Here is a 20,409-nt window from a genome sequence, read left to right as displayed (position 1 = left end):
CTGCCTTGAAATAATGTACAGATAAGTACCACTGATCAAACTCAGTAGATGTTACATATTTGTGCATGTGTATATATGTAACATTAACAATCAAAGAAAAAGCCATTGTGAATTTGGAAGTGAGCGAGGGTGGGATGTGAGAAGAGCTGGAGAGAGGAAGGAGAGAAATGATATAAATATATTTCAATTTGAAAACTGTAGAAAGCAAAATGTACCAAAAACCCACCAACTAACTAAATCTGAAAGCTCTTTGTCAATATGCATTAGTCTCCAAGCCTAACTAACTACCAAGCCATTATCACTTACAAAACAGTGATGAGTACCTAGCACTCTTCAGAGTTATAAATATGTAATAATCGCTAAGACTAGTTAAAATACTGGTTGAAATCAAAGGAGTAGGTACTTATGGTAGAAACTTTATTCATGATATATTTTTAAAATGTTTGGAGGATTTGAGTTTATTTAAAACAATCATATTTATGTACTGGTAGCACGAACACAGTAATATTAATAGCAGCATATTGTCAAATTCAACCTTTTCAGAACTTGGAGAATTAAAGGTTTGAAAGAATCCAAAGAGTATTTATTAAATTACAGTATCTACATCTCAAAATAACACAGGAACAAACCAACAGAGGGAAAAAGAAATGACTAAGAAAATACTAAGGCACTCCTCCACTTCTTCCCTAGTTCTGGAGTAACCTGCTATCACTCCCATTACTGTGGCAGCTCAGTAAACCTGTATGCTAGCAGCAGCTGATACACCAGTTCTAGTGAAGACAGCTCTCAAATACTCATTACTCAGAACTCTTGTTATATTTGACCTGATAGCTCACTTATCTCCACATTACTCTTCATTTCAGCTCACTGAATACTACCACTGTTCAAACAATCCTTCTAGAGCACTTTTCAAAGCAACTGTACCTTTTTTCCTAAGATTTAAATATTACAGGATCCAACCCAGAACTGCAAAAAGAAAAGAAAAAGAGAAAATAGATTTTAAGCACTGAAAAAAGAAAACATATTAAAGAAGAATTTACTTCTAGAATGCAACTTATCACAGATAAAGAAATTAAGATCTTTAAACACAAAAATCCATACCTACACCAAACCTTCAAAGACTATTTCATCAATAATCTGGCAAAAATAATAAAGAGTCCTTGAGAACAAAGAGAAAAATACTAGACAGAAATTTTAATCCACCTAGAAGAATAAAGAATACCAAAAAAGGTCACTAGTATAAAGATTTCTATGAAAACATATTCATACAATATATATTAACAAAACATATAATTCAGTCATAAATATACACACCCCATAACACACAAATACATAACACAAACATTTTTGTTTGCATTTTCCCATCAATCTGTTTTAAAACATAAAGGCATAATTTAAAATTGTTTGACAAGGTTTACATGTAGAAACATAATCCAAAAAACATTAGTATAAACTAGATAGAGACTGAATGGAAATATACAAAATCAAAGTTTTGGAATTTTAATTATGTAGTGCTAATCTATGTTAAGTTGTTTTAGGTTATGATATTAATTAGAATTACAAAGGAAAGCAGCAAGAAAATAACATTAAAATACAGCAATAGAAACAATGATTGAGGGCTTGGGAAACGGCTCAATCAGGAAAGAGCTTGCTGTGTAAGCACCAGGACCTCAATTTGGATTCCCAGCACCCACCTTAAATACTAAATGTGACAGAGCCTGCTTGCAATCTCAGAACTGGAAAGGCAGAGACAAGAAGACTTGGCAGCTAGACTAGCCAATCTGAGTTCTGGTGCATTCAGAGACTGGTCAGAAAATTGGAGGTGAGGTCACTGAGGAAGAACACTGTCATTCATTGGGTCTCCACACTTGCAACTATAAACATGCACATGTACACACAAACACACACATACACACACACAGCAAAACAATAAAGGAATTAAAAGAGAATGTTAAAAAATACTTGTCCAAAGTAAAGTTCACACCCTAGGAGAGTGACACATGGAGTACTCCTCAGCTATTAAAAACAATGAATTCATGAAATTCTTAGGCAAATGGATGGATCTGGAGGATATCATTCTGAGTGAGGTAACCCAATCACAAAAGAACTCACATGATATGTACTCACTGATAAGTGGATAGTAGCTCAGAAACATAGAATACCCAAGATACAATTTGCAAAACACAATAAAATCAAGAAGAAGGAAGACCAATGCATGGATACTCCATTCCTCCTTAGAATAGGGAACAAAATACTCATGGAAGGAGTTACAGAGACAAATTTTGGAGCTGAGACCAAATGATGGACTATTCAGAGACTGCCCCAGCTGGGGATCCATCCCATAATCAGCCACCAAACACAGACACTATTATTATTATTAACCAGTACCCCCAGAGCTCGTGTCTCTACCTGCATATGTAGCAGAAGATGTCCTAGTTGGCCATCATTGGGAAGAGAGGCCCCTTGGTCTTGCCAACTTTATTTGCCCCAGAACAGGGGAACACGAGGGCCAAGAAGTGGGAGTGGGTGGGTAGGGGAGCAGGGCGGGGAGACGGGGAGGGTATAGGGGACTTTCAAGATAGCATTTGAAATGTAAATGAAATGTAAATGTCTGTTTTTTAGAACAAATTCGTTTTGTTGCATATCGTCCACCTTACTAGACGGGAAGAACTGAAAATAAAAATGATCTTTGATGCCTTACATGTTTGTATGCAGTTGAACAATTCTTGTAAAAACTATTTCTTAAAAAGATAATAATCTACAGTCCAACAATAACCTATGTTATTTCAGGTGTTTTCATGACAGAAATCTTTTAAGTCTGTAGACTTACTTAAAGAATAGAACTAATAAATGCCAGAATGCACAGCTACTTTTAAATAGGGAATATTAGTACTTTTATATGTACATGTGAATGCATATGTACGGGCACGTGAGGATGCATGCATGCTCATGTGGACGCCCAAGGCTGATGTTAGATTTCTTTTCTTGATTGTTTCTACATATTCACTTATCTAAGCACTTATGTGAGTCAGGGTCTTTTACTGAATCCCATACCTAGCTTTCGTTAGACTGCACTGTGAAGCCAGACTCCACAAATGCTGCTTCTGCCCACCCAAACTTCTGTTACAGTTGCATATGAACATACCTGGCTTTTACAAGCCAGTGAAAGTTCCATGCTGTACAACACTTTACTCACTGACTCAGCGGTTTGTCAGTTTTGGTTTTAGTGATAGCATCTCAGCATTTTAACCCCATGCATACATACACTCCATTATGCAATGCACATATGTTAGCTTTACTTCACAAAACAATATACTATTACCACAAATATTTTATAATATTATCTTTTATTAGAGACTTACAATTTATCTTTAAAAAGTCATCAAATATATTATAAAGGATTTCTGGGCATAGTGGCATACACCTTTAATCCTAGCATTTGGAAAGCAGAGGCAAGTGGGACTCTGAGTTTGAGGCCAGTCTGGTCTACAAAATGAGTTCTAAGTCAGCTAGAGCTACAGAGATACGCTTGTCACAAATATATATGGGATAAACTTGGAATGACAAAGAATATCTCCATTTCTTTGTCTAAGAATCAGACTATATGAAAGATTTACTTTCTTTCCCTCCATCTAAAAGTAAAGCCAAATTGGTATTTACTGATATAGTCAGTTTTAGAAATTGGTATTTACTGATATAGCCAGCTTCAGAAATGGTGATTTTTTAAGGTTTTCATGGATTCTTTGCTTTTACCTACTGCAATTACTCTTGAAAATTCCACATTTAGGCTTTCTTTAAACAATGAAAAGATATCATATTGTATATACATTTTCTTTCATTTTTTTTCCTCTGAGGTTAGATAAATACCCTCAAATGCCAGTTAGAAATAACAACAGAACAAGAAACAGCTGGCAGTGGCAGAGTACTAGAGATGGAAAGACAAATACAGAAAGCAAATATCAACATGGTAGATCTAATTCCTACCCAAACACCAGTGATTAACAGTTTTTATCATAAGAATGAGATTGGCAGAATGTAAAATAGACCTGACGCAAGTACACACTATCAACAATATATATGTGCATATATGTATGTAGTACAAGGATATCAAATATCAAAAATTAAAAAAATACAAAGCATATTTATCTTAAACCAAAAAATAAGGTTGCATAACTTACTTAATATCAAATAAAATATCCTTGCAAGTTTAAAAGAGATACAGAGGGTTAGGCCATTTCAGGCTAGGCCAAACCTCTAATTCCTGTCAGGATCATCAAGAATTTATGGGCATCCTCAGCTACAAAGTAAATTCAAGTCATAAGTGGGCTACAGGAACTCTGAAGCAGTATATGACTCACACAAAGAACAAAAAAGTAATATAGGTTTACAATACACTAGTACACACATAGAAACACATACTCTCCTCAGATGAATGGAGATCCACCTGCTTCTGCCTCCTAAGTGTGGGAGTAAAATCATGCTGCACCACACCCAGATACAAATATACTCTCCAGTCAAAGACAGAGAAGCAATCCAGAGAGCTGGACAAGATGCAATTACACTGCAAGGATTTATAATCAAGAAAAAGATATCTTTAGTAGTGAAAGTGTCAGGAAGACAAAGCTATCAGACACAAATAAACCCTGACAAAAAAAGTCCCAGAAATCACAGAACTGAGGAGAAAAAAAGACACATAAGCAATGATTGGAGACTTAGCTAACCTTTCAATAATGAATGATATAACTAAGCAGAAAACCAACAGATAAACAGAAGACAGGAGCAACACAATAAACCAATTAGGCATAGTACATATATAGTATACTCTGACCAACAAGTGCGTAAAACCATTTGTTATAATTAACTTCACTTGTCAACACACTTGTCGAAGAGGGAGCTTCAAATGCGTCCATCAGACTGGCCTGTGGGCATGACTGCAGGACCTCTTATGATTGCTAATTGACGTAGAAAGAGTCCAGTCCACTGTGTCAATATCATCCCTAGGCAGATGGGCCAGCGCTGTATAAGAAAAGTAGCTGAGCAAGCCAGGAAAAATGAGCCAAGGGAAGTAAGCTAGTAAAAAACATTCTTTCATTGTTTCTTCTTCAGTTCCTGCCTTGGCTTCCTACAAGATTGACTGTAAAGTGTAAGACCGAAACTGCTTCTTGTCAGTGTTTATCACAGCAACCGAAAACTAACTAAAATACCATTCTTCTTCAAGTGAATAGGGACATTCACACATGAGAAAATTTAACAATATTCACAAATAACCCCAAGGTCAAATTAAGTATCTTGAGAGAAACTGGAATATTTTGTTAAAAAAGATTTTAAAACTAATTGAATAAAATCTAAACCAGACATTACAAAAGAGTAAAAGAAAAAATAAGAGGTCAAATTCAGGTTTAAAAAAGTGAAATACAAGGGGGAAATGACCCATAATTAGTATATAGAAATTCTTCAGCTAGATTGACTAACAACACTTAAATTATTAAAATCAAGAATAATTTGCAGGATTGGAGAGGTGGCTGGGAGGCTAAGGTCATTGTTCATGCAGATGCCCCAGGTTCAGTCCTAGTACCTACAAAATAGCTCACATCCATCTGTAAGTTAAATTTCAAGGTCTCTGCCAGTACCAGGCACACATGTAGTACAAGTACTAATACTCGGGCAAAACAGTTCACATAAAATAAAATGAATAAACCTAAAAGAAGAATTTCCAAACAGAGTATATTGAGCATAATCAACAGTAATGAAAATAAAAATTATAACGAGTTCCTAAGAGTCAACCACTTTTACCAGTTTTGTTTTTGTTTTGTTTTTTTTTATCTAGCATTAATTTTACAATAGTTCTTGACCTTTTGTTTCTTTCTTCATTCATCAAATTTAATCAGCAACAACTGTTTCAAAATTATGGATCAATATATTTTCTGTGTCCACAGTTTACATTTCTCAAATACCGTTAAAATATGGGGTTCAATGGGTGGCAATTGTTTGTGTAATTATGGCTTGGAAACAGTGAAGGCCTGTTGTAACCTGGCTAATTTGGTATAAAACTGAAGGGCTTAGGGATAATTCTAACAGTGATATGAAACATCTGTACCTTGACTAAAATATAACACTGATGAGAGAAAAGAAGAAACAAATGGAGCTACATACATCATCAGAAACAAATGGAGCAACATACATCATCAGGGACTAATCATGTGAATGTCTACAGAACTAATGTGATACACAATTCAATTTATCATTGTAAACATTATCATTTTCTTTCGCATGTCTAGAAAAGGCAGTACTAAACACTGTATAGATCCAGACAAAACCAAAATCAAATAAGAAATATGGGGCTAAATACTTACAATGGAAGCATGACACCCCTTCATTGCAAAATATAAAGTTATAAGAAAAAGAGGTCACAAAAAGAGAAGATTGACTAATAACAGTAGGAAATCCAAGAAGTACTCAAGCAACAAAGATGTCAAATATGTAGAGTGGAGGAAAATGTACTTTCAATAAATGGCTTTGGATGGTTATGCAGAGATTAAAACTGCATAACATCTCTTAAAATTATCTTTACTATGTATAAAAATTAACTACAATTGGGTAAGAGTCCTAAGCATAAAACCTGCAATAACAACACTACATAGTCTACAACATTGTTTTAGAAAATTATTTCTTAGGACCCTAAAACCACAAGGAACAAAAGAGGAACTGCCAGAAGGGAGGGACTGTATGAACTAAGACTGTGACAAAAGAAACAAATGACCTAGACTAGGAGGAAGTAGTTCTCCCACCATACAGGTGAAGAACAAGCTAGTCTCCAAAATATATGTACTAATATAACTCAAGAAAAAGAATATATTAAAAGTAAGTAAATTATCTAAATATACATTTTTCAAAAGACAAGTGGAAATGGCAAACACATAATTAAAATAATAAAAATCTGTTAATTACCAAGAGAATACAAACGAAACCAAAAGGGAATATCATCCTATGTCCATCAAGATGGTTATTAAAAGTTATTTTCTGGGCTGGAGAGATGGCTCAGTGGTTAAGAGCACCAACTGCTCTTCCAAAGGTCCTGAGTTGAAATCCCAGCAACCACATGGTGGCTCACAACCATCTGTAATGGGGTCTGATGTCCTCTTCTGGTGTGTCTGAAGAGAGCAATGGTAGTGTACTCATATGCATAAAATAAACAAATAAATCTTTAAAAAAAGTGTTATTTTCCCTACTTCAAAATTCATGTTCTTCCTTTAGATTCTAGGTGGGGCAGAATTGTTCCTACAAAACAGAAAAGGACCTTATGTGATCTACCAAGTTGCAACTCAACACACATCCAACATTCATGACACTATATCCATGGTGTAGTCTTACACACACAGGCTCCAAAGACTTTCACTAAGAGATGTGAAATTCCAACTCATGAGTAAAGCTTTTAATTTTTTCCTATAAGCTTGTTAGTACTGTCAACTTGACATAAACTGGAGTTTCTGGGAAGAAGGAAAATTGAGGGACTGGATCTCTAAGATTGCCTCTAGGGGTCTGAGGGGCATACTTATTTTCCTTAACTGTTTACAAGAGAGGCTCAGTCTGAGAGTTGCCTGGGGGAACTGGTCTTGGGTTGTATAGGACAGAAGGCTGAGCAAGGCATGGGATCGAACCAGTAGGGAACCTCTCTTGTTCTTGTTCCTGCCTGGACTTCTATTGTGGCCATCTATGATCAGGCTCTGTAAGTAAGAGAACCTCTTTCCTTCCCCATCTTGTTCTTTGTTCTGTGTTTAATCATAGAAACAAAAACCAAATTAGTAGACAGTCCCTTTTCATATCTGTCTGTTGACGTCTAAACATGTAATAAGGATGAAGATTCATAAAATAAGCTACACACTTTGATAACTGATGCTCCAATTAGAAAATTAAACAAAAAATACCTGATGTTGATGTGAACTATGACAATCAAAGTGATAAAATTGCTCCATCAAGGTTATTTTCAAAATAACAATTACAAGAGAAGTTGACAAAAATGTGGAGGAAATGGGGCAAATATATACTGATGGTGGGAATGCAGCAAGATATATTCTGTAAAATAATAAGGAAAGTAATGATGAAAGATGCTTGAAAACAACTTAAAGATAGATTCACAATATCACCTAGCACTCTGGGTAAGCTAAGATAGTGGGTAAAGAGCTGAAAGCAGTTAGGTTGAGGAAAGATTGGTAACCTCATGTACAATTCAGCATTATATACACAGGCAAGATTTTTAAAAAAATCTCAGTGTCCACCAATGAATGATAGATATAGAAAAATGTGCTACATATATAGAATGGAATATTACATGTTCTTATAATGGAAAAAATTTTACCCATTTGATATAATGAATCGATCCTGAAGATATTACAAGAAGCAAGAAATCACAAAGTTTGATCTCATTCACATAGAATTTCGGAAATAGTGGAAAGGTGGTTATGAAAAACCAAGTGGAAGCTCAGGAACAAGAGGAATAAGAAAAATAATGCTGATTATAGAGTTCACAGTTCTGGTTATACTGGAAGTTCACATTTCAGTGCTCTGCATAGTGACCGTCATTAACACTGTTTTTCATATGCATTTAAAATGCTAACCAATTTTAAATATCCTCACTATAAAAACATTAGTGAGCTGAAGATATGCTAATTGTCTAGATTTAATCATTCTACAATGTATACACAAATCAAAACATGGTATACATAATTATTTGTCAACTAAAAACTGAACAACCCAAAATTATTCTATAATTAAATTAAATTATACTTTTAAATGTGTCTATTTTAAAATGCATTATCTTTAATAAAGTGCAAATTATTTGAGACATTTTCATGGGTTTTCCCAATATGTTAAACATGTTTTTACATCCCACTTACATGAAAATGCATTAGGATTAAAGTACTTTGGAAAGGAAAACACTTTAAAATTCAAATTCTAAATAGCACCGATACAGATAACTATAGCACAAGGAAAGATTATGAGAAATCATGACATGAACTTTTATATTTTGCAAAATTTAAAATAGCATTTGAGTATTTCCTTCAGAAGATTAAAAAAAAAAGGTAAACAATTAATTACTCTAATGTGGAACTAAAAAAGTCTAAACTCACCGGAGTGGTCAAACATATAAACTATTACATAAGCCTAATGACTGAACATGAATTCATTTATATACTTTTGTATAGATCAATCTACATAATTAATCATATTATACGTTTAGCATAGGCTAAGAAAGGCACTGTTTCCCACAGAATTATGGAGAAATATGTATTAGGCAATGAATATCAGAACAAAGAGCAACAGATTTCTGTATTAACAAGGCATTAAAAAAACAGGATACTTTTGAATATGGAGATTTTTCTGATCAAAAAGTAATTCCTTAAGCATTACTTTATTGTAAACACCAGCTTGTAGAAAGTCTTGTCGGCTGAGGGGAATGCTCAGCCAGGGAAGCACCTGTCAGTCACACACCTAGAAGGAGTACATATCCACAATTAATGGAACGGGCCAGGTCTATATTTGCCAAGAAAAAAAAAACTATTTAAAAAATGAAAAAACAAACAAAGTGAGGGCAGAGACATGTCAGAGAAAGTCTATCCATACACATAACATGTCAATATTTGACTGAAAATGATTTACTTGGTATAGTTTAACTTGTACCCTATTATGATTATAAAATATATGGCTAATTCACTTGAAATAATAAGTGAGAAATAATAGCCGTAAGAAAAATACAGAATGATTATTCTAATATCCTCTTTGAATAGGCTATAAAATAATTTAATTATTCAAGCTGCTTCTTTAAATTTGTTATAATAATCCTACTATATAAGATATCCTGAGATATGAATTATAAACTTTAAAAAGTGGCATTCTAGTACAGTATTATAAGAATCCACATTTTTCTAGTAAAAACCATATCGTTAAATATAAACCCCACAATTTCTTTGGCTAGCAAGCATAAACTATGAATTCATAACATATAAATTAAGTACTGCATCAGTGCTCTACACTGTTTTGCAAGTAACATACCTGTAATGAAAGTAACTACACAGTAGTAACAGCTAACAGCTCAAAGTGTTGTTCTAAAAGACATAATTTCAAATTAAATAGACAAAAATGAGTAATAAATAAACTTGCAAATACTAAAAATTAATGCATGCTTAATTAATTAATAAATTGAATGCCCTACCTTCAGGGAGCTAACATACACTATAATTACCACTGAAATATCACCTTTATTCATGTATCAAGTATCTCAAAGATTTTCTTAACAAGTATTTCATGCTTAGTCATATTCCAAACATTTCTGTAAGCAAAGCAGTTAGCTATTTTTATGTTACACAAATGAAAAAAATTATGAGTATTACTGTTTAAGGAACATAACTTGATTTTATGCCTATTCAACATTTAAAAAGATGATTTTTAAATTTTAAAATTGCCATATGGATATAGTTCACTGAAAATTAATCTCTATTGAAGGTTTAAAGAATTTCTTTTTTAATAAGTGATAAATGTAACAGATGAAATTTATAGATAATCTATGCACATTTTATTACAGTCACAATTTTTGAATAAAGTTTTAAGCTCTAGAAAAATAAAGCCTTCAAGTAGACACAATAGAAACACTATTAATTGCAAAAAAAAAATTTCTCTTGCTAAATCCACTAGTAACAGTTTTGAATATTTGAATATTTTCATGTGCCAGACATTATACTCAACAAATTATCACATTTATTTTTAGCCACATAGCATAATTATTCTCATTTAACTTCTATATCTCATTTCATCTGAAGAGATCATATGGTCAAAATTAAAGCTCAAGTTTGGCTTCTAAATTCTGTATGGTAAAGATGAATCAAAGGTCATACATTAAAAGTATTTATGTGGGCATTGAGTGCAGTAGTCTTCAGTGACAAGCAGATGAAAAGCAATGCATCCCCTACCAAAAACCATTTGTAACCAAAAATGCATTAGAAAATTGAAGCAACATATTCTTTCCCAGAAAATGTATCAACTTATTATTTAATATTTAAGGTTACTCTTTTAAATGCTTAGACTATTTGTATATTCTAAGGGATATAGACCAATGTAGATTTCCTTTAAAAATGAAAATTCATTCTTATAAAAATTGGAATTCTGTGATTTTTTTTCCATTGTATATTTTTGGTGTCTCTGTCAAAGATCAAATGTCCATATGTAGTTGGTTTTATTTCTGGATCTTCAGTTCTATTCCACTGATCAACATGTCTGTCTCTGTACCAATACCATGCAGTTTTTATCACTCTATTTTATTGTTCTATTTTAAAGCTTGAGGAAAGGGATGGTGATTTCCCCAGCCATTCTTTCATTACAGAATTGTTTTTGCCCTGTGTTCCATCCAATAGATGTGAGCATCCACTTATGTATTTGCCAGGCACTGGCCTAGCCTCACATGAGACAGCTAGCTATACCAGGGTCCTGTCAGCAAAATCTTGCTGGCATATGCAATAGTGTCTGTGTTTGGTGGCTGATCATGGGATGGATCCCCAATGGAGGATCTAAGAAAATTACCCAAGGAGCTGAAGGGGTCAGCAACCCTATAGGTGGAACAACAATACGAACTAACCAGTACACCCCGGAGCTTGTGTCTCTAGCTGCATATGTATTAGAAAATGGCCTAGTCGGCCATCATTGGGAAAAAAGGCCACTTGGTCATGCAAACTTTATATGCCTCAGTACAGGGGAACAGCAGAGCCAAGAAATGGGAGTGGGTGGGTAGGGGAGTGGGGGGGGGAGTGTATGGGGGACTTTCGGGATAGCATTTAAAATGTAAATGAAGAAAATATCTAATAAAAAATTGAAAAAAAAAGAATTGTTTTCGCTATTCTGGGTTTTTTGTTTTTCCAGATGAATTTGAGAATTGTTCTTTCCATGTCTTGGAATAATTGTGTTGGCATGTTGATGGGGATTTCATTGAGTCTGTAGATTGCCTTTTGTTGGATGGCCATTTTTAATATATTAATTCTGCCAATCCATGAGCCTGGGAGATCTCTCCATTTTCTGAGATCATCTTCCTTCCTTCCTTCCTTCCTTCCTTCCTTCCTTCCTTCCTTCCTTCCTTCCTTCCTTCCTTCCTTCCGAGACTTGAAGTCATTGTCACACAGGTCTTTCACTTGTTTGGTTTTATATTATTTATGGCTATTGTGAAGGGACTTGTTTCCTTAATTTCTTTCTCAGTCTGTTTATCATTTGAAAAAAGGATCTTTTTGAGTTAATTTTATACCCAGCCACTTTGCTGATGTTGTTTATCAGCTGAAGATCATCTCTGGTAGAATTTTTGGGTTCACTTATGAATACTATCACATCATCTGCAAATAGTGATGCCTTTATTTCTTTACAAATTTGTATCCCCTTGATGACTTTTTGTTTTATTGTTCCAGCTAGCACTTCAATTACTATATTGAATAGATATGGGGACAGTGGACATCCTTGACTGGACTCCAACTTTAGTGCCATTACTTCAAGTATGTTTCCATTTAATTTGATATTGGCTGTTGGTTTGCTGTATATTGCTTTTACTATGTTTAGGTATGAGCCTTGACTTCCTGATCTCTCCAATACTTTTAACATGAAGGGGTGTTGTATTTTGTCAACTGCTTTTTCTGCATCTAAGGAGATGATCATGGGATTTTTTTTCTTTCAGTTTGTTTAGATAGTAGATTTTATGAACGGATTTCCATATATTGAACAAACCTTGCATTCTGTCCATTGGTGAGAGTCAGGTGTGGAAGTCTCCCACTATTATTGTGTGGGTTTCAATGTGTGTTTTGAGTTTTAGCAAAGTTTCTTTTACGAATGTGGGTGCTCTTGGATTTGGGACATAGATGTTCAGAATTGAGACTTTCTCTTGGTAGATTTTCCCCTGGATGAATATGATTTGTCCTCCCTCATCACACCTGATAACTTTTGGTTGAAAGTCTATTTTATTGGTCATTAGGATGGCAACTCCAGCTTGTTTCCTGGGACCATTTGCTTGGAATACTTTTTTCCATCCTTTTACTCTGAGACAGTGTTTGTCTTTGTTATTGAAGTGTGTTTTTTGTATGCTTTCAAATTCTGGATTTTGTTTGCATATCCAGTCTGTGAGCTTATGTCTTCTAATAGATGATTTAATATTAAGGGATACTAAAGAAAGATGAGTGTTGGCTCCTGACATGTTTCTTTTTGTAGGTGGCTTTATGTGCTTGTGGTTCTCTGCTTTTGGCTTTGTTGTGAGATGCTTAATATCTTGTCCTTTCTTTGGTGCAGATACCTTCCTTGTGTTGGAGTTTTCCTTCTAGGATCCTCTGTAGGGCTAGATTGGTAGATAGATGCTGTTTGAATTTGGTTTTGTCCTGGAATATTTTGGTTTCTTCATCTATGTTGATTGAGAGTTTTGCTGACTATAGTAACTTGGGCTGGCAAATGGATACAGACAGTGTGGTTCATTTATACAAAGGAATACTACTTAGCTATTAAGAACAAGGACATCCTGAGTTTTGCAGGCAAATGGATGGAAATAGAAAATATCATCCTGAGTGAGGTATAACTCAGACCCGAAAAAACATGCATGGTATGCACTCACTAATAATTGGATATTTGCCAAACATAATAATAAAGTACACAATACCCAAGATACAGTCCACTGAACTCAAAAAGCTCAACAAGCTGTAGGGCACAAGTGGGGATGCCTCAGTCCCATTTGGGAAAGAGAAGAAAGAAACCACAGGGGAGGAGAGAGAGAGGAACATGGGAGGGAAGAGATGGGGGAGAGAGGGGAACCTGATCTGGCATTGGGTAAGGGAAAAGGACTGAAGTCCTGAAGGGCAGCAGAAAGAAGGGAAACAGCCATCCTTAAGAAATAGGAGGTTGGGGAATCCTACGGAATGCACCAGAATGGGAGGTGAGAGACTCTCAGGACTCAATTGGAGGGACCTTAGATGAAATGCCCCACAGTAGGGAGAGGGAACTTATAGAGCCCACCTCCAGCAGGAAGACAGGACATCAAGTGAGGGGTGGGGTTGCCATTCCACAGTCACATCTCTGACCCATAATTGTTCAGTCTGAAAGAACTACAAGGATGGAAATGGAGAGAAGCCTGAGGAAAAGAACGTCCAGTAACAGGCCCAAAGTGGGATCCAGCTTAAGTGGAGGTCCCACAGCCTGATTATTACTCAGGCTATAGAGCGTTCATAAGAATGGACCTAGCATGACTGTAGTCTGGAAGACCCAACAAGCAGCCCTGAAAGAGTCAGATGTAGATATTTGCACCCAACCCATGGACAGAAGCTGGTGACCCCTATGATTGAATTAGGGAAAGGCTGAAAGAAGCTGGGGAGGTAGGCGAACCTGTAGGAAGACCAGCAGTCTCAATTAATCTGAACCCCAGAGATCTCTCAAACACTGGACCACCAAACAGGCAACATACATCAGCTGATATGAGGCCCCCAGCACAATTACAGCAGAGGACTGTCAAGTCTGTGTTCAATCAGAGATGATACACCTAACCCTCAATAGACTTGAGACCCCATGGAGTTTAGAGGCCAGGTGGGGTGGGAGGTAGGGACATCCATGTGGAGACAAGGAGGTGGGGAGGAAGTGTGGGATGTGGAGCATTCGGTGGGTTGACCGGGTGGTGGTGGGGAATAAAATCTGGAGTGTAAAAAATTAAATAAACTAATTAAAAATGGAATTCTGAGAGTTTATCAAATGTATTCAATATAATATGATTATAGTGACCTTTTAAGAAATGTACTTATATTTACTGTTAGTTTAATAGACTCATATAGCTATGTTTTTGATTTCTTAAAACATTCCTACTGACGTTTCTGATTTGCTAGTATTAGTTCACTGTACACATGCATACTACTGCCTAATAACCCTCTATATCATAAAAAAAAAAGTAATAAGAAACAAAAAAAATCTATTAGCTGGAGGACAAACAATAAACTGGTCTTTCATCATTTCTATATTCCTCTTTCTTTGTCTACCTTTTAAGTACTACCAATAAGTATTGTGATGACTACAGGGTTGACATAAATTCCCTTTATTATGTTTATGTATGTTCCTTGTATCTCTTATTCCAAGAAGTTTATCATGTAGGGGTGTTGAATTTTGTCAAAGGCCTTATCAGCATCTAATGATAGGATCATGTGTGGTTTTTTTCTTTTCGGTTCCTTTATATGGTGGAATACACTGATAAGACTTTCATATGTTAAGCTATCCCTGAATCTCTGGGATGAAGTCTGTTTGGATGATCTTTTTGATATGATCTTGATTTTATTGAGTATTTTTGCATCTATGTACACAAGTTCAATTGGTCTTTCATGTCAAAAGACTTGTATGACAAAAACTTCAAGTGTTTGATGAAAGAAACTGAAAAAGATAACAGAATATGGAAATATCTCCCATGTTTATGAATCTGTAAGAGTAACAAAGTGGAACTGACTAACGTATAAAAAGCAATCTACAGATTTAACGATATCTCATCAAAATTCCAACACAATTCATCACAGACAACATATTGAAAGAACAATACTTGACTTCATATGGAAAGACAAAAAACCCCAGATTAAATAAAACAATCCTATAAAATAAAAGAACTTTTAAAAGTATCACCATGAGAACTTAGGAAATTAGTCTGAACAGGTTAAAGGGTGCGCCAGAGAACCGGACAGCTTCTGGGACGGGCAGAAGCACAGAGCCGCTGAGGCAGCACCCTTGGTGGGCCTCAGACAGCCGGCCACCGTCCGAACCAGAGGACAGGTGTCCGCCTGGCTTGGGAGGCGGCCTCAGCCTCAGCAGCAGCGGTCGCCATCTGGGTTCCGGGACTCCGCGGGACCTAGGAAATTAGTCTGAACAGGAGGAAGTCCAAAAACAAGATATCTGCGCACCTTCCCTGTAAAAGAGCTTGACAGCAGAGAGTGCTCTGAGCACTGAAACTCAGAGGAGAGAATCTGTCTCCCAGGTCTGCTGAGAGACGGTAACAGAATCACCAGAAGAACAATCTCTAAACAGAGTCAACTATAACTACTAACTCCAGAGATTACCAGATGGCGAAAGGTAAACGTAGGAATCCTACTAACAGGAACCAAGACCACTCACCATCATCAGAACCCAGCACTCCCACTTCGCCCAGTCCAGGGCACCCCAACACACCCGAAAACCTAGACCTAGATTTAAAAGCATATCTCATGATGATGGTAGAGGACATCAAGAAGGACTTTAATAAATCACTTAAAGAAATACAGGAGAACACTGCTAAAGAGTTACAAGTCCTTAAAGAAAAACAGGAAAACACAATCAAACAGGTAGAAGTCCTTACAGAAAAAGAGGAAAAAACATACAAACAGGTGATGGAAATGAACAAAACCATACTAGACCTAAAAAGGGAAGTAGAAACAATAAAGAAAACTCAAAGTGAGGCAACACTGGAGATAGAAACCCTAGGAAAGAAATCTGGAACCATAGATTTGAGCATCAGCAACAGAATACAAGAGATGGAAGAGAGAATCTCAGGTGCAGAAGATTCCATAGAGAACATTGGCACAACAATCAAAGAAAATGGAAAATGCAAAAAGATCCTGACTCAAAATATCCAGGAAATCCAGGACACAATGAGAAGACCAAACCTACGGATAATAGGAGTGGATGAGAATGAAGATTTTCAACTCAAAGGACCAGCAAACATCTTCAACAAAATTATTGAAGAAAACTTCCCAAATATAAAGAAAGAGATACCTATGAACATACAAGAAGCCTACAGAACTCCAAATAGACTGGACCAGAAAAGAAATTCCTCCCAACACAATGCAAATCAAAACAACCCTGAGATTCCACCTCACACCAGTGAGAATGGCTAAGATCAAAAATTCAGGTGACAGCAGATGCTGGCGAGGATGTGGAGAAAGAGGAACACTCCTCCATTGTTGGTGGGATTGCAGGCTTGTACAACCACTCTGGAAATCAGTCTGGCGGTTCCTCAGAAAATTGGACATAGTACTACCGGAGGATCCAGCAATACCTCTCCTGGGCATATATCCAGAAGAAGCCCCAACTGGTAAGAAGGACACATGCTCCACTATGTTCATAGCAGCCTTATTTATAATAGCCAGAAACTGGAAAGAACCCAGATGCCCCTCAACAGAGGAATGGATACAGAAAATGTGGTACATCTACACAATGGAGTACTACTCAGCTATTAAAAAGAATGAATTTATGAAATTCCTAGCCAAATGGATGGACCTGGAGAGCATCATCCTGAGTGAGGTAACACAATCACAAAGGAACTCACACAATATGTACTCACTGATAAGTGGATACTAGCCCAAAACCTAGGATACCCACGATATAAGATACAATTTCCTAAACACATGAAACTCAAGAAAAATGAAGACTGAAGTGTGGACACTATGCCCCTCCTTAGAAGTGGGAACAAAACACCCATGGAAGGAGTTACAGAAACAAAGTTTGGAGCTGAGATGAAAGGATGGACCATGTAGAGACTGCCATATCCAGGGATCCACCCCATAATCAGCATCCAAACGCTGACACCATTGCATATACTAGCAAGATTTTATCGAAAGGACCCAGATGTAGCTGTCTCTTGTGAGACTATGCCGGGGCCTAGCAAACACAGAAGTGGATGCTCACAGTCAGCTAATGGATGGATCACAGGGCTCCCAATGGAGGAGCTAGAGAAAGTACCCAAGGAGCTAAAGGGATCTTCAACCCTATAGGTGGAACAACATTATGAACTAACCAGTACCCCTGAGCTCTTGACTCTAGCTGCATATGTATCAAAAGATGGCCTAGTCGGCCATCACTGGAAAGAGAGGCCCATTGGACACGCAGACTTTGTGTGCCCCGGTACAGGGGAACGCCAGGGCCAAAGGGGGGGAGTGGGTGGGTAGGGGAGTGGGGGTGGGTGGGTAAGGGGGACTTTTGGTATAGCATTGGAAATGTAAATGAGCTAAATACCTAATAAAAAATGGAAAAAAAAAAAAAAAACCAAATTCACACATTATCTCTCCACGAATCCAGCCCTTCAAAGGATAATAACAGAAAAGAAGCAATACAAGGACAGAAATCACGCCCTAGAACAAGCAAGAAAGTAATCACTCAACAAACCAAAAAGAAGACAGCCACAAGAACAGAATGCCAACTCTAACAACAAAAATAACAGGAAGCAACAATTACTTTTCCTTAATATCTCTTAACATCAATGGTCTCAACTCCCCAATAAAAAGACATAGACTAACAAACTGGCTACACAAACAAGACCCAACATTTTGCTGTTTACAGGAGACACATCTCAGAGAAAAAGATAGACACTACCTCAGAATAAAAGGCTGGAAAACAATTTTCCAAGCAAATGGTATGAAGAAACAAGCTGGAGTAGCCATCCTAATATCTGATAAGATTGACTTCCAACCCAAAGTCATCAAAAAAGACAAGGAGGGACACTTTGTTCTCATCAAAGGTAAAATCCTCCAAGAGGAACTCTCAATTCTGAATATCTATGCTCCAAATACAAGGGCAGCCACATTCATTAAAGAAACTTTAGTAAAGCTCAAAGCACACATTGCACCTCACACAATAATAGTGGGAGACTTCAACACACCACTTTCACCAATGGACAGATCATGGAAACAGAAACTAAACAGGGACACACTGAAACTGACAGAAGTGATAAAACAAATGGATCTGACAGATATCTACAGAACATTTTATCCTAAAACAAAAGGATATACCTTCTTCTCAGCACCTCATGGTACCTTCTCCAAAATTGACCACATAATAGGTCACAAAACAGGCCTCAACAGATTCAAAAATATTGAAATTGTCCCATGTATCCTATCAGATCACCATGCACTAAGGCTGATCTTCAATAACAAAAAAAATAACAGAAAGCCAACACTCACGTGGAAACTGAACAACACTCTTCTCAATGATACCTTGGTCAAGGAAGGAATAAAGAAAGAAATTAAAGACTTTTTAGAGTTTAATGAAAATGAAGCCACAACGTACCCAAACCTTTGGGACACAATGAAAGCATTTCTAAGAGGGAAACTCATAGCTCTGAGTGCCTCCAAGAAGAAACGGGAGAGAGCACATACTAGCAGCTTGACAACACATCTAAAAGCTCTAGAAAAAAAGGAAGCAAATTCACCCAAGAGGAGTAGACGGCAGGAAATAATCAAACTCAGGGGTGAAATCAACCAAGTGGAAACAAGAAGAACTATTCAAAGAATTAACCAAACGAGGAGTTGGTTCTTTGAGAAAGTCAACAAGATAGATAAACCCTTAGCTAGACTCACTAGAGGGCACAGAGACAAAATCCTAATTAACAAAATCAGAACTGAAAAGGGAGACATAACAACAGATCCTGAAGAAATCCAAAACACCATCAGATCCTTCTACAAAAGGCTATACTCAACAAAACTGGAAAACCTGGACGAAATGGACAAATTTCTGGACAGATACCAGGTACCAAAGTTGAATCAGGATCAAGTTGACCTTCTAAACAGTCCCATATCCCCTAAAGAAATAGAAGCAGTTATAAATAGTCTCCCAGCCAAAAAAAGCCCAGGACCAGACGGGTTTAGTGCAGAGTTCTATCAGACCTTCAAAGAAGATCTAATTCCAGTTCTGCACAAACTTTTTCACAAGATAGAAGTAGAAAGTACTCTACCCAACTCATTTTATGAAGCCACTATTACTCTGATACCTAAACCACAGAAAGATCCAACAAAGATAGAGAACTTCAGACCAATTTCTCTTATGAATATCGATGCAAAAATCCTCAATAAAATTCTCGCTATCCGAATCCAAGAACACATTAAAGCAATCATCCATCCTGACCAAGTAGGTTTTATTCCAGGGATGCAGGGATGGTTTAATATACGAAAATCCATCAATGTAATCCACTATATAAACAAACTCAAAGACAAAAACCACATGATCATCTCGTTAGATGCAGAAAAAGCATTTGACAAGATCCAACACCCATTCATGATAAAAGTGTTGGAAAGATCAGGAATTCAAGGCCCATACCTAAACATGATAAAAGCAATCTACAGCAAACCAGTAGCCAACATCAAAGTAAATGGAGAGAAGCTGGAAGCAATCCCACTAAAATCAGGGACTAGACAAGGCTGCCCACTTTCTCCCTACCTTTTCAACATAGTACTTGAAGTATTAGCCAGAGCAATTCGACAACAAAAGGAGATCAAGGGGATACAAATTGGAAAAGAGGAAGTCAAAATATCACTTTTTGCAGACTATATGATAGTATATATAAGTGACCCTAAAAATTCCACCAGAGAACTCCTAAACCTGATAAACAGCTTCGGTGAAGTAGCTGGATAT

General features: G+C 36.5%; 1 protein-coding gene across 13 annotated transcripts in view; it reads right to left on the bottom strand.

Moving 5' to 3' along the window:
• The window catches only part of Mbd5 (methyl-CpG binding domain protein 5), a 370,190-nt gene that overhangs the window by 244,881 nt on the left and 104,900 nt on the right, over window positions 1-20,409 (bottom strand). For 2 of the 13 annotated variants that reach the window (XM_030246630.1, XM_030246626.1), the window contains exon 3: window positions 925-966. The exons of 10 other annotated variants lie outside the window; for them this stretch is intronic. The gene's annotated coding sequence lies outside the window, so the exon portion shown is untranslated. Of the gene's footprint in view, window positions 1-924; window positions 967-9,408; window positions 9,490-10,050; window positions 10,104-20,409 lie in introns of all 13 variants that reach the window. One more of the 13 variants, XM_030246625.1, reaches the window with a different exon arrangement.

This window comes from Mus musculus, chromosome 2, assembly GCF_000001635.26.
Source record: "Mus musculus strain C57BL/6J chromosome 2, GRCm38.p6 C57BL/6J".
NCBI lineage: Eukaryota > Metazoa > Chordata > Mammalia > Rodentia > Muridae > Mus > Mus musculus.
Note: the sequence above shows the minus strand (reverse complement) of the source record. Positions and strands in the feature narration are given on the sequence as shown.